The sequence below is a fragment of the Acartia tonsa genome, chromosome 15 (genome assembly GCF_053477335.1).
Source record: "Acartia tonsa isolate MP-2025a chromosome 15, ASM5347733v1, whole genome shotgun sequence".
In the NCBI taxonomy this organism is placed as follows: domain Eukaryota; kingdom Metazoa; phylum Arthropoda; class Copepoda; order Calanoida; family Acartiidae; genus Acartia; species Acartia tonsa.
In genome coordinates this window covers 22,633,854-22,645,336 of record NC_137274.1, presented here as the reverse complement: position 1 = coordinate 22,645,336, position 11,483 = coordinate 22,633,854, and the positions used below count along the sequence as shown (strand labels likewise).

Sequence of the window (11,483 nt, the reverse complement as noted above, 5' to 3'; positions counted from 1 at the left end):
TTGTACATTTTATATTCGTAGAAAGCTGGTTCTAATACGATGCTAGACATAGTTTTTTCGCATGGATAAGAACCGGTTCCTATTCACCGGATTCGAATGAGCTAGTTTTAATTTTATGATTTTTAAAAGCGAAGCTTTCTATAATTATGATTGGTCCATCCGTACGTCCGAGACGAATAGCCTTATTCGTTAATTTAATTTTGTTTTTTACTTTTTTATGTGATCTAATTATCCGATTATTCTAATTTTTGGTATACTGATTCCTGGGACAACAATAAAGTACAATATTATAAGCAAAGCAGCTATATAATCAAGTTCTAGAGATGTAAGTATGTCCATAAACAGTATCAAGAAGTTTTTCAACAAATTTACTTACAATTTTGCTTTGACTCGTATTCATTTATATTCTGATTATTCAGTTCTGACACTATACAAGTGGTAATGCTATTCATGATTATTTAGTATGTCTGAGCACCGGTTCTAATCCAGCGGATATTAATCGGTTTTGAAGCCATACTGGAAATTGTTGTACATCCTCAAAGTTGAACAAATTGATTGGTTTAAAGGAATTAATCTAAAAGTACCCAAAGTTTAATAGCCAACTAATAAAATGTAAAACTTTGGGTACCAATGTAATTTACAGTTCAATATCCCCTCCCTCCCCCTGCTTAATCTAAGTCCTATATTTTATTACTAGCGGCAACGCCACTAGAGACCTCTAAGGGCACTTGAAGAGGGGGGAGTTGAATTTAATAATCCAATTTTTTATTTAAGATTTTTTAAAAATTCAGATTTAGATTAATGGTTGAAATGTTTGGTCACTTCTGGATTGAACCAACCAAAGATCTAATAAGAGTACCAAAATCTGTTTATTAAACTTTGGGTACTAGTATAATTTACAGTCCAATGTCCCCTCCCTCCCTGTGTACAAAAGTAATAATCGTAAATTTTCCAATTTATCTATAAAGCCAGAGAGAGAGAGAGAGAGAGAAAGAGAATGAGAAAGAGAAAGAGAGGGAAAGAGAGAGAGAGATGGAGAAAGAGATAGAGAGAGAGAGAGAGAGAGAGAGAGAGAGAGAGAGAGAGAGAGAGAGAGAGAGAGACGTAGACATAAAGAGACAGACAGAGAGAGAGAGACAGAGAGAGAGATAGAGAGAGAGAGGGGACAATGGCCTGTTTAATACACTAGTCCCTAAAGTATTATAACAACATTTTCTTATTCGTTGTCTTAACAACTTTGTGGCGACTCTAGTGAATTTTCATTGGTTGGTTAATTTTGGTTGAGCGTTCCAACGTTTCAACCACTAATTTTACGGGTAATTTTGTGAATCAGCGATCTCAAGGAATAAGATTATGGCCGATTAATTGATGTCCATCCCCAATGAGGATTCACAAAAATACCCCTTTTGTAGTTACAAAACTGTAATATTGACACTAAACTTAATGAACCAACCAATCAAAATTCAATAAAAGTCCAACAACGTTGTTAAGCCAACGAATAAGAAAACGTTATTATAAAACTTTGGGGACTAGTGTAAAAAACAGCCCAATGTCCCCTCCCTCTCTAAATAAATGAATAATATAGAAATGGATAAAAATAAATATATGGATAATGTGTCAGATAATCGCATACACGGATATTATGCTACTTCCAGCTGGCTAATATAACAATACCCCATCCCTTAACCTCCTACTGAAGGAACGAACTGACCATCCGTCAGTCAGGCCAGACCGCTATTCTCAGCTGTTATTCAAGTTAAACGGCTGATTTTTAAAAGTGAAGCTGTTCTATAATTAGGGTCGGTCCGTCCGTACGTCCGTCCGTTACGGTTAGCTTTTTTCGTAAATTTAGGCATGTTAGAATTGTCCTATCGATTTCAAATTTTGCTTTGTGATTCCTTTAGTTTATAATTATTACCGAAATGTCCGTACGTCCATTTTAACATGTTGATTTTTTTTACTTTTTTAACAAATTTTTAGTGATCTTGTGGTAATACGGCAACAGACGGACGGGCAGTTTACAGAATTGCTACGCAGTGACTTATCATAACAAGTCTTCTGCACTAATCCCATTATATCACCATTTACCTCATGACCGCCGGTGACCCCGCTGTCCAGCGGTCAAACTGGCCTGTCTAAATATGGGGAGGGGCACGGACACGCAGCTATCACGCGCCCCTCACGCAATTATACAACCGGGAGGCGCTGCCTCCCCTTTTACCACAGCTACCCCCACAGACCGTCTACCGCCGTGGGCTAAGCCCTTGTGTCCCACACCCCCTTCAAACCTAACCTATTGTTATAATCTGTTGTATATATGTATATAGTAAACATCCATTGTAAATATTATTCAGTTAAATATATAATTTCTGTATGACTAAATCCTGCTAGTTTGTTTTGGTAGAATACTTCAAGGCTAGGGCTCGTTGGACTCGAACTCGCAACCGGTGAGCTGAAACGCTTCGGCTTACCACATCTTGGTGTCAGCGTGTTTCAATCGAGCCCTACAGAAATTAGCCTATTCTACCTCTGATTGGACCCTTTTGCAAGTAAGGGGACAGTCAGCTGCCAACTGAGAAGCCAACTGACCCGTGAGACGGCCTTTTTAGGTCGATTTTCCATCATTTGAACGCATTATGTAGGCCTCTGGCCTACGGCAAGCAGATTTAGCCTGCTAAAAGCGCCAGTTTACGGCGTTTTTTCCGTATCGTGTAGGAGTAGCGCTAGGTGCGCAGCCACGGTTATCGGATAATTTAGCTCAAACGGCTACAAAACTGAGTCTAAATTGGCAAGTGTAGCTGGGACAAGCCCCAGGACACCCAGGCCAAACCTACGAGACGGACAGCTAAGTGCTGGTCTCCCTGAGAAGGCAATGTGTGGCTGCGAAGCTTCAGCACACAAGTAAGGCCTACCACTGCGACGGATAGCAGAATTTGAGCCAAAGGCACGGCAGGACGGGACATTCCCTGCCGCTGCCTCCCAGGATTCGAACCCGAGGCGCTGCAGGAAGGGCCATTCCCTGCCACCATCTTTCGGGATTCGAACCAGCGGCGCTGCAGGACGGGACATTCCCTGCCGCTGCCATCCCTCTGACCCTTGCAGGACGGACATTCCCCTGCTGCCAGTGCTTCCAGAATCACACCTATAGCCCCTAGTGATAACTACACATAAGTGTGTATAAATGTCAACCAAGTGATAAAAAGAAATATAAAATTGTTGACCCAGTGATAATTGATAAGCTCTAGTGATTCGAAGCTACAGTCTAAGCCACCACCAGCGGTCTACACACCATGGTAAGCGATACTACCATAGCTGCGGTTCGGCCACCGCCGAAGTTTCTGCCGACCCCAGCCGAGCGGGAGGCCCCCCTGTCTCAAGAGCAGGACCTCCACTTCCCCTGCCATGTCAGGGTGAGGTTTCCTACTCCTGACCCTACCCAGCACGTACAGGTTGATGCCATGGTCGATTCTGGCAACCGTGTACCAGGGTCTGCCGTCATTTCTGAACACCTCATGCACGCAATGGGCGTGCAACGCATGTTGGTTCCAGACAACACCCAAATCCTGACTGCTAACGAGGAAGGCCAGCCTCTCCAGGTAATCGGAAAATTATATGAATTATATATGGCAGTTTCACACACTCTTATACTCCATCTGTACCACGTGACTGTGGTACGGAATCTCTCACACCCTCTGAACCTAGGAGGGTATTTTCTCAAGGAGTTCGGAACTAGGCTCTGTTTCGACATGCAACCCCCCTGCTTGTGGGTGCGTGGGGAGTTCATCCCACTCCGTGGTGTCCCCATCGACCGGGAGACAGCCGAGAGAGAGTTGAGTTACGAGGGGCCTCTGCCAGGCCCACTGCCAGAGCAGCCGCGTGTAGTTGAGAAAGGCACGCACTGGGTGGATGCTACGCTAAACGCCCATAGGGGGACCAACCTGCTAGCCATGGGGTTGCCCCCAGTGCCCAAGGTGCCTCTAGAGAACCTGCCAACGACGTTTCCCGAGATTGCCAGCCCTCCAGAGCCGATCTTCTCCGCCGACACCTTCATCAACGGCCAGCCGTGTCCACCTGGCCCCCTCTACCTGGGGCCCCCAGCAATTCAACCGGCCAAGTCCGAGTCCAGGCCCGTCAAGTCGCGGTCTGATGCACCCGGAGCCACGCTCAACCCCCAGGAACCAGCCTCTCCCGGCGCCGTGCCCGTCAAGTCGTGGCCGGACGCCTCCGGAGCCACGCATGGCTCCGATGCCTCAGCCTCTCCTAGCGCCGAGCCCGTCAAGTCGCGGCCGAACGCCCACGGAGCCCAGGCTGGTCCCAGCGCCCCGGCCTCTCCCAGCGCCGAGCCCGTCAAATCGTGGCCGGACGCCCTCGGAGCCACGCCTGGCTCCGACACCTCAGCCCCTCCCGACGCCGAGCCCGTCAAATCGCGGCCGGTGGATCCCGGAGCCGAAGCTGACCCCGTGCCAGCCACGTACAGGCTAAGCGCTGTCACCCCAACTGATGGCCAACCACCCCACCTCCGTACGGCCAAGAGGGTGGTCTTGCCTGGCCGCGGTGTCATGGCTGTCCCTGTTGAACTAGTGGGGCACCGTACTAAGGATGCCATCCAACTATCTGCCCCAGAACAGAGGTTTGGGGAGGATCTTGTCATCCCAGAAGGCCTGTATGCCCTGGCTCCGCCAGCGTGTTTCGAGTGCTGGTGGTAAATGAAGGGGAGATGCCTCTCCTGCTGGACGCCGGCCTCCCCGTGGCTGGGGAGCTGGTCAAGCCTGACCTTTTGGAGGTTTCTGACAAGCCTCCCCCTCGTATTCATTCGTTCCAAGAGCCTGTTGAGCCCCCAGATATGCAGGAGCTGTGGGCAGCCCTTGAGATGGAGGAGAACGAATTTCTGCGCAAGGACCCCCTGCTCAAGAAGGAGGTCTGGACCATGTTATCAGAGTACAGGGACGTCTTCTCAAACTCTACCCCCGGCTGCACTGACGTAGTAGAGTTACAGCTGCACCTCAAATCAGGGACCCAGCCGATCCGCCAGAGATTTAGGGATCTGAACCCGCGGCAGGAGGCTGAGCTGGAGAAGCAACTGGACACCTGGCTGCAAGAGGGAGTCATAGAGCCTTCAGACTCCACCTGGAGCAGCCCCCTGGTGCCCATCAAGAAGAAGGACGGGAGCACCCGCTGGGCAGTCGACTACAGAGCCCTCAACAAGTGCCTTGAGCTGGACAGCTACCCCTTGCCCAGGATCCAGCAGCTGGTAGAACGAGCGGGAGGACACCGCGTCTACAGTGCCTTAGACGCGGTGGCTGCGTACTACACCATCCGAGTGTCCGAGGACAGCCGGCCCTGCTCCGCCTTCACCACCCCTAGGGGCTTGTACCAATGGAAAAGGATGCCCTTTGGCCTCGCTACGGCACCGTCTGTCTACTCCAGATTTATTGCAGGAGTCCTGAACCCATTAGGCACGGCCAACCTCCAGTCATATCTTGATGACGTCCTGACCTTTCACCAGGATACCTGGGCCCACCTGGCTAGGCTCCGGGAAGTCTTGGAAGCCCACCGCAGGGGAGGAATCCGCCTCGAGCCAGCCAAGACCAAGCTGTTTCGAGCCAAGGTGGACTATCTGGGCCACACCCTCAGCCGTGAGGGGATAGCCATGCAAGAGGATTATATTGACCGCATCCTTGACTGGCCGGCCCCCATCACCCCCAAGGACTTGCTGGCGCTCCTGGGGTTCTTTGGATACTACCGCCTGTTCATCCCAGAGTATGCCGACCTCACCTACGAGATGAATCGGCAGAAAACGGCCAAGACACTGACCTGGACGGCTGAGATGGAAGCCCAGCTGCTACAGCTCAAGGACAAGTTTCGCCAAGCCCCCATCCGAGCGCCGCCCAGGTTTGACTTGCCAGCTGTGTTCCAGCTCACCACAGACTTCAGCAGCCGCGCCATCTCTGCCATCCTCAGCCAATGCCAGGACGGCAAGGAGAGGCTGATTGCCGCCGTGGGGCGCAAGACAACCGACCCCGAGACTCGCTACCCGTCCTGGAAGGGAGAGATGGCCGCCATCATGTATGGAATTCGGAAATTCCACGGCATCTTGTCCTACCGTAGCTTCCAGATCAACACTGATTCCTCAGCCTTGCTACAGATGAAGTCGCTGAACACATTTTTTTGATTGATTGATTAGCCATAGTTTCTTAGGGTTTGGACCTAAGTAGTCATGGAGTAGGTTGAGACACTTTTGTATAGCCACTAGGGCTATCAAGCTCCACGTTCAAGCACATTATGACTTGACCCGCTATCTCATGAGAGCTACTCATTATTACCTCGCTGAACACATCCACAGGGATGGTGGCCCGCTGGCAGGAGGAGCTAGCGGCCCTAGATTTCACTGTCTGCCACCGTCCTGGCACCCAGAACACCAATGCTGACGCCCTCAGCCGCCGGGAGGACGATAATATGCCGACAGCCACCGCCGAAGAATTAGCAGAGCAAGCTGAGTACATTCACACCCTTTGCCAGCTAGGGGAGCCCGCAGCTGGCCGGCCCTCTGCCGCACGGCTGGACCCGGCTAGAGTGTTAGAGGCACAGACACAGGACCCCCTCTTGCTCCGTGTCCGCCAGTGGGTGGCCGATGGCAAAGCCCCAACTAAGGCTGAGCTGCGCGGCAAGGAACGAGACGAGCAGCAGTACGCCAGCCGCTTCGCAGCCCTGGGACTCGACGAGCATGGCTGCCTCACCACCACTGACCAGACCCTGACAGGAGAGAGAACAAGATACCTGCTGCCTTCGGCCCTCCAGCAGGACGCGTTCTTTCTGGCCCATGGGACCCCCATGGCCGGGCACTTTGGAATGGACGCTACTATTGCCCCCGTCGCCATGCATTTCTGGTGGCCCAACCTGTCCCGTGACGTCCGCCTGATGGTTCAGACTTGCCCTGAGTGTGTACAGAAGGTTACCAAGGAAAGGTTGAAGTTAGGGATACACGTGCCCTCCCGCCAGGGGTATCCACAGCAAGTCCTGTTTATTGACCTGGTGGGGCCTCTGCCAGAGACCCCAGCCGGGAACCGCTACATCCTCACCTGTCAGGATGGGTTCAGCCGGTTTGTCAGCCTCTACGCCATCCCCAACAAGCGCACTCTCACGGTGGCTGAAGCCCTTCTGCACCGCCGCCTGGCCACGTTCGGATGTCCCCTGAAGATCCACTCCGACAATGGAATGGAGTTTACCGGCCAGGTATTCAAGGAACTGGCCTCCAAGCTCGAGATTGGCCTGACACATCCACCGCCCTACAACCCGCAGTCCAACCGGGTGGAGAGGTTCCATCGGACGCTCAACACAGGCATGCGGCTGTTCCTAGACAGAGACGACAACAACTGGGAGCCACACTTGCCTGCCATTGCCTTCGCCTACAATACCAAGGCCTGCAGATCCACGGGCGTGACCCCGTTCCTGGCCTACTTTGGGAGAGAGGCCAAGCTTCCGGTGGACATGGTGCTCCGGCTGCCAGACACTGAGTATGCCTCGGTCCCAGCCAACGTCCAAGCTCTCCTGCAACGCTACCATGCCGTGTACGACGCAATCCAGCAGCGAGAGGAGGGAACCATCCGGAGGAGCGCGGCCGCCTACGAAGGCACGGCCAAGTACGAAGTTGGAGACCTGGTCTGGTATCTGGCCCCCCGCCTGGTGCCAGGGAAGGCAGCCAAGATTACCAAGAGATGGACTGGCCCTTGGAAGATAGTGCGACAAGCCACAGACGTCCATTATGTCATCAAACCTGCCTCTCCAACAGCCAAGATCTCGGAGATCACCGCGCATGTAGGCCGACTGCGCAAGTACACTGGAGATGTAACTGCCCATCAGATTCCAACAGACATCCAAGGCGACCTGGACGGCGACGAGGACGCCACCGAGCTGCCCGCCGGAGCTGCGGCGCTGCCAGCTAGTGACCCAGGACAGTTCCCAGTGTACCAGCCAGCAGCCGCCGCCCCACAGCCTAGCGGCCAGGATCGCGACCCTGTAGAAGAGAACCTGCAGCACCAACCCAACGAACCACCGCCGCCGCCGCCAGCTCCAGAGCCACCTAGGGATGCCATCTGGAACCCTGATACTGACATGGAGAACCCGCCGGCCAGCAGCGAGCCTGCAGGAGGAGAGGCGGCCACTGAGATGGAAGAGGCGGCCCCAGAGGATGAAGCTGAAGCGATGTGCCCCCTGCTGATGACAGCCGTCCCCATCCGAGTGGGAGCTAGGAGGCCAAGTAACCTGGACCAGGCAGGCGCCCCCATGGAATTTTACGCGCCTTCCTCCATCGTTATTCCCCCCTTGGGAGCCTCCAGAGTTAGCCTAGGCCTCCGTGTCCAGCTACCCGCCGAGACAGAACTAGTCCTGCAAACAAGGCAAAACTTCCAACGACGGGGCCTGGCCGTCGCCAACCCACGGCTGGAAGCCAACCGGGAGTTGACAATGCTGATATCCAACCACAGCCAGACAGAGCAGCGAGTGTCCCGCGGAGCCTGTATAGCCAGAGCTGTCCTCCACCGAGCTGTGCCCCAGGAAGATGTTGTCATGCGCAGACAGAGGTTGCCGTATCCCCAGGTTCAAGGCCTGGTGGCTCGGGAGCCCCGCAGCCCTTGAAGGGGAGGTTGTGGTAATACGGCAACAGACGGACGGGCAGTTTACAGAATTGCTACGCAGTGACTTATCATAACAAGCCTTCTGCACTAATCCCATTATATCACCATTTACCTCATGACCGCCGGTGACCCCGCTGTCCAGCGGTCAAACTGGCCTGTCTAAATATGGGGAGGGGCACGGACACGCAGCTATCACGCGCCCCTCACGCAATTATACAACCGGGAGGCGCTGCCTCCCCTTTTACCACAGCTACCCCCACAGACCGTCTACCGCCGTGGGCTAAGCCCTTGTGTCCCACACCCCCTTCAAACCTAACCTATTGTTATAATCTGTTGTATATATATAGTAAACATCCATTGTAAATATTATTCAGTTAAATATATAATTTCTGTATGACTAAATCCTGCTAGTTTGTTTTGGTAGAATACTTCAAGGCTAGGGCTCGTTGGACTCGAACTCGCAACCGGTGAGCTGAAACGCTTCGGCTTACCACAATCTAATCATCCGATTGATCGGATTTTTGGTATATTGATTCCTGGGACAACAAAGTATAATATTATAAGCAAAGCACCTCTATAATCAAGTCCTAAAAATGTAAGTATGTCTATAAACATTATCCTGTATAAAGCAGTTTTTCAACAAATTTACTAAAAATTTTGCATCGACTCTTACACATTTATATTCTGATTATTCAGTTCTGACACTATACAAATGTTAATGTCCATTTGTCCTACCGTTTTAGTGCTTCGCTTTTATGGATGTTGTCATCCTTGTTTTCATAAAGATTCACTTTACCAATTAGCATATATTATATAATTTACTTTGACCATTTTTCTACTAGTCCTGCTACGAACACAGTAATAGTGTTTGACTGATTATGACGTAACAAAAAAAATTAGCCAATGAGAGGCCACTATAAATTTTACCATTGGTCAATAGCGGCCTCTCATTGGCTAATTTTTTTTGTTACGTCACAATCAGTCAGACACTATTACTGTGTTCTCCTGCTATAAAACTAGCGGCTACACTCCTAGAGGCCTCTGGTGGCACTTTAAAAGTTTTTTTTGGTTCAAGTCTCTACGATACTTCTTTATGTTACATTCAAGTCTCTCATATATTTTTAAAAATTTCGATTTTGTTGTTATTTCTATTGGGTGGGTGGTGGTACCCTCACACAAAATAGTTATAAACCTTCCCGGGACCTATGAGAAGCTACTCTGTTAAGGAAAACCAGATCGGTTCAACAATTCATCGAGATCCTTGGGTACAGACAGACAGACAAACAGACAGACATACAAACATCCTGTTACTTTATTACAAGGATATAAAAACTAAATAAGAAAGGTTTCGTGATATGTTAGAAGTTGTAACTAATGTTCTTTATTTCTCCTAATTAATGATTTTATGAATGTTGACATTTATGCTATTTATACTAACGATTAAAAGCCCCCTAGAAGCCTTTAGGGGTAATAAAGTAGGGGGGTTGGGGGGGAAGTCGTCAACCATGAACCCCCCATTTTTAATTTTAGTTTTTGCTTTGGATACACATCATTACGGACAAACAGACGGACAGACATAGAAACATACAGACAGATATACACACAAACAGACAGATATACAGATATATTAGACAGAAAAACAGACAAACAAACAGACAGACAATAAAAAGTCAGATAAACTGACAGACAAACAGACATAAAGACAATCAGACATAAAGACAAACAGACATACAGGCATAAAGACATAAAGACAAACAGACAAACAAACAGACAGACAAACTGACAGACAAACAGACAGACAAACAGACAGACAAACAGACAGACAAACAGACAGAAAAACAGACAGACAAACAGACAGAAAAACAGACAGAACATACAGACAGATATACAGACAGACATACAGATATATTAGACAGAAAAACAGACAAACAGACAGACAAACATACAGACATCCAAAAAGACAGACAAACAGACAGTAAAAAGACAGATAAACTGACAGACAGACAAACAGACAGACAGACAAACACACATACAGACAAACAGACAGACAAACAGACAGACAAACAGACAGACAAACAGACAGACAGATAAACAGACAAACTCCTAAAAAAAATACCTTTTTCTGATTCTTGAAATACCATCTTACTTCATTTTCATAAAAATCTAAAAATAAATTTTATATATTGGGATTTAAAGGGATAAGACAATGGCCGGTAAATTGATGTACATTCCCAATAATGCCACTCAAAATGCCTCTACTGTAGATTAAAATAAGTGGTTGAAACGTTTGAGCACCCAACCTAATAAACCAACCAATCAACATTCAGTAAAAGTCCCCAAAGTTGTTGAGCTAACAAATAGGAAAACGTAAATTGTAAAACTTTGGGGACTAGTGTAATAAACAGCCAATTGTCCCCTCTCTCTCTCTCTCTCTGGTAGGTAGGGGAGTTTTGAATTTTGTTTCTAGTGTCCAAACTTTTCATCTAGTTCGTTCTAGGGTTGGGCCGGATATCCGGTGTGGCCGGATATCCGGCCATTTTCAATATCCGGCCGGATACCGGATATTGAAACTATCCGGCCGGATATCCGGCAATATAATCTGTTACATTTTACAACAAAAATATCTGCCTTTTAAATTTTAAATGGCTGTAATTTTCTTATTATTGAATCTAAAAGAACAATTATTTTAATAGTTACTATATTTATAAGTTTTAACCTTAATTTTATATAATAAAACACCAGCTTATGAAGAAATTTTGTTTTTGTTACTTTAAAAACTTGTATTTTGGCCGGTTATCCGGCCGGATATCCGGTAATTAGGCCGGATAACCGGTGATTTGCCGGATATCC

General features: G+C 48.9%; 1 protein-coding gene across 3 annotated transcripts in view; it reads right to left on the bottom strand.

The window, feature by feature from the left end:
- Evi5 (ecotropic viral integration site 5) overlaps positions 1-10,807 on the bottom strand; it is a 92,747-nt gene extending 81,940 nt beyond the window's left edge. For all 3 annotated transcript variants that reach the window (XR_013875542.1, XM_080150135.1, XM_080150133.1), the window contains exon 1: positions 10,750-10,807. The gene's annotated coding sequence lies outside the window, so the exon portion shown is untranslated. The remainder of the gene's footprint in view (positions 1-10,749) is intronic.
- Positions 10,808-11,483: the final 676 nt, after the last annotated feature.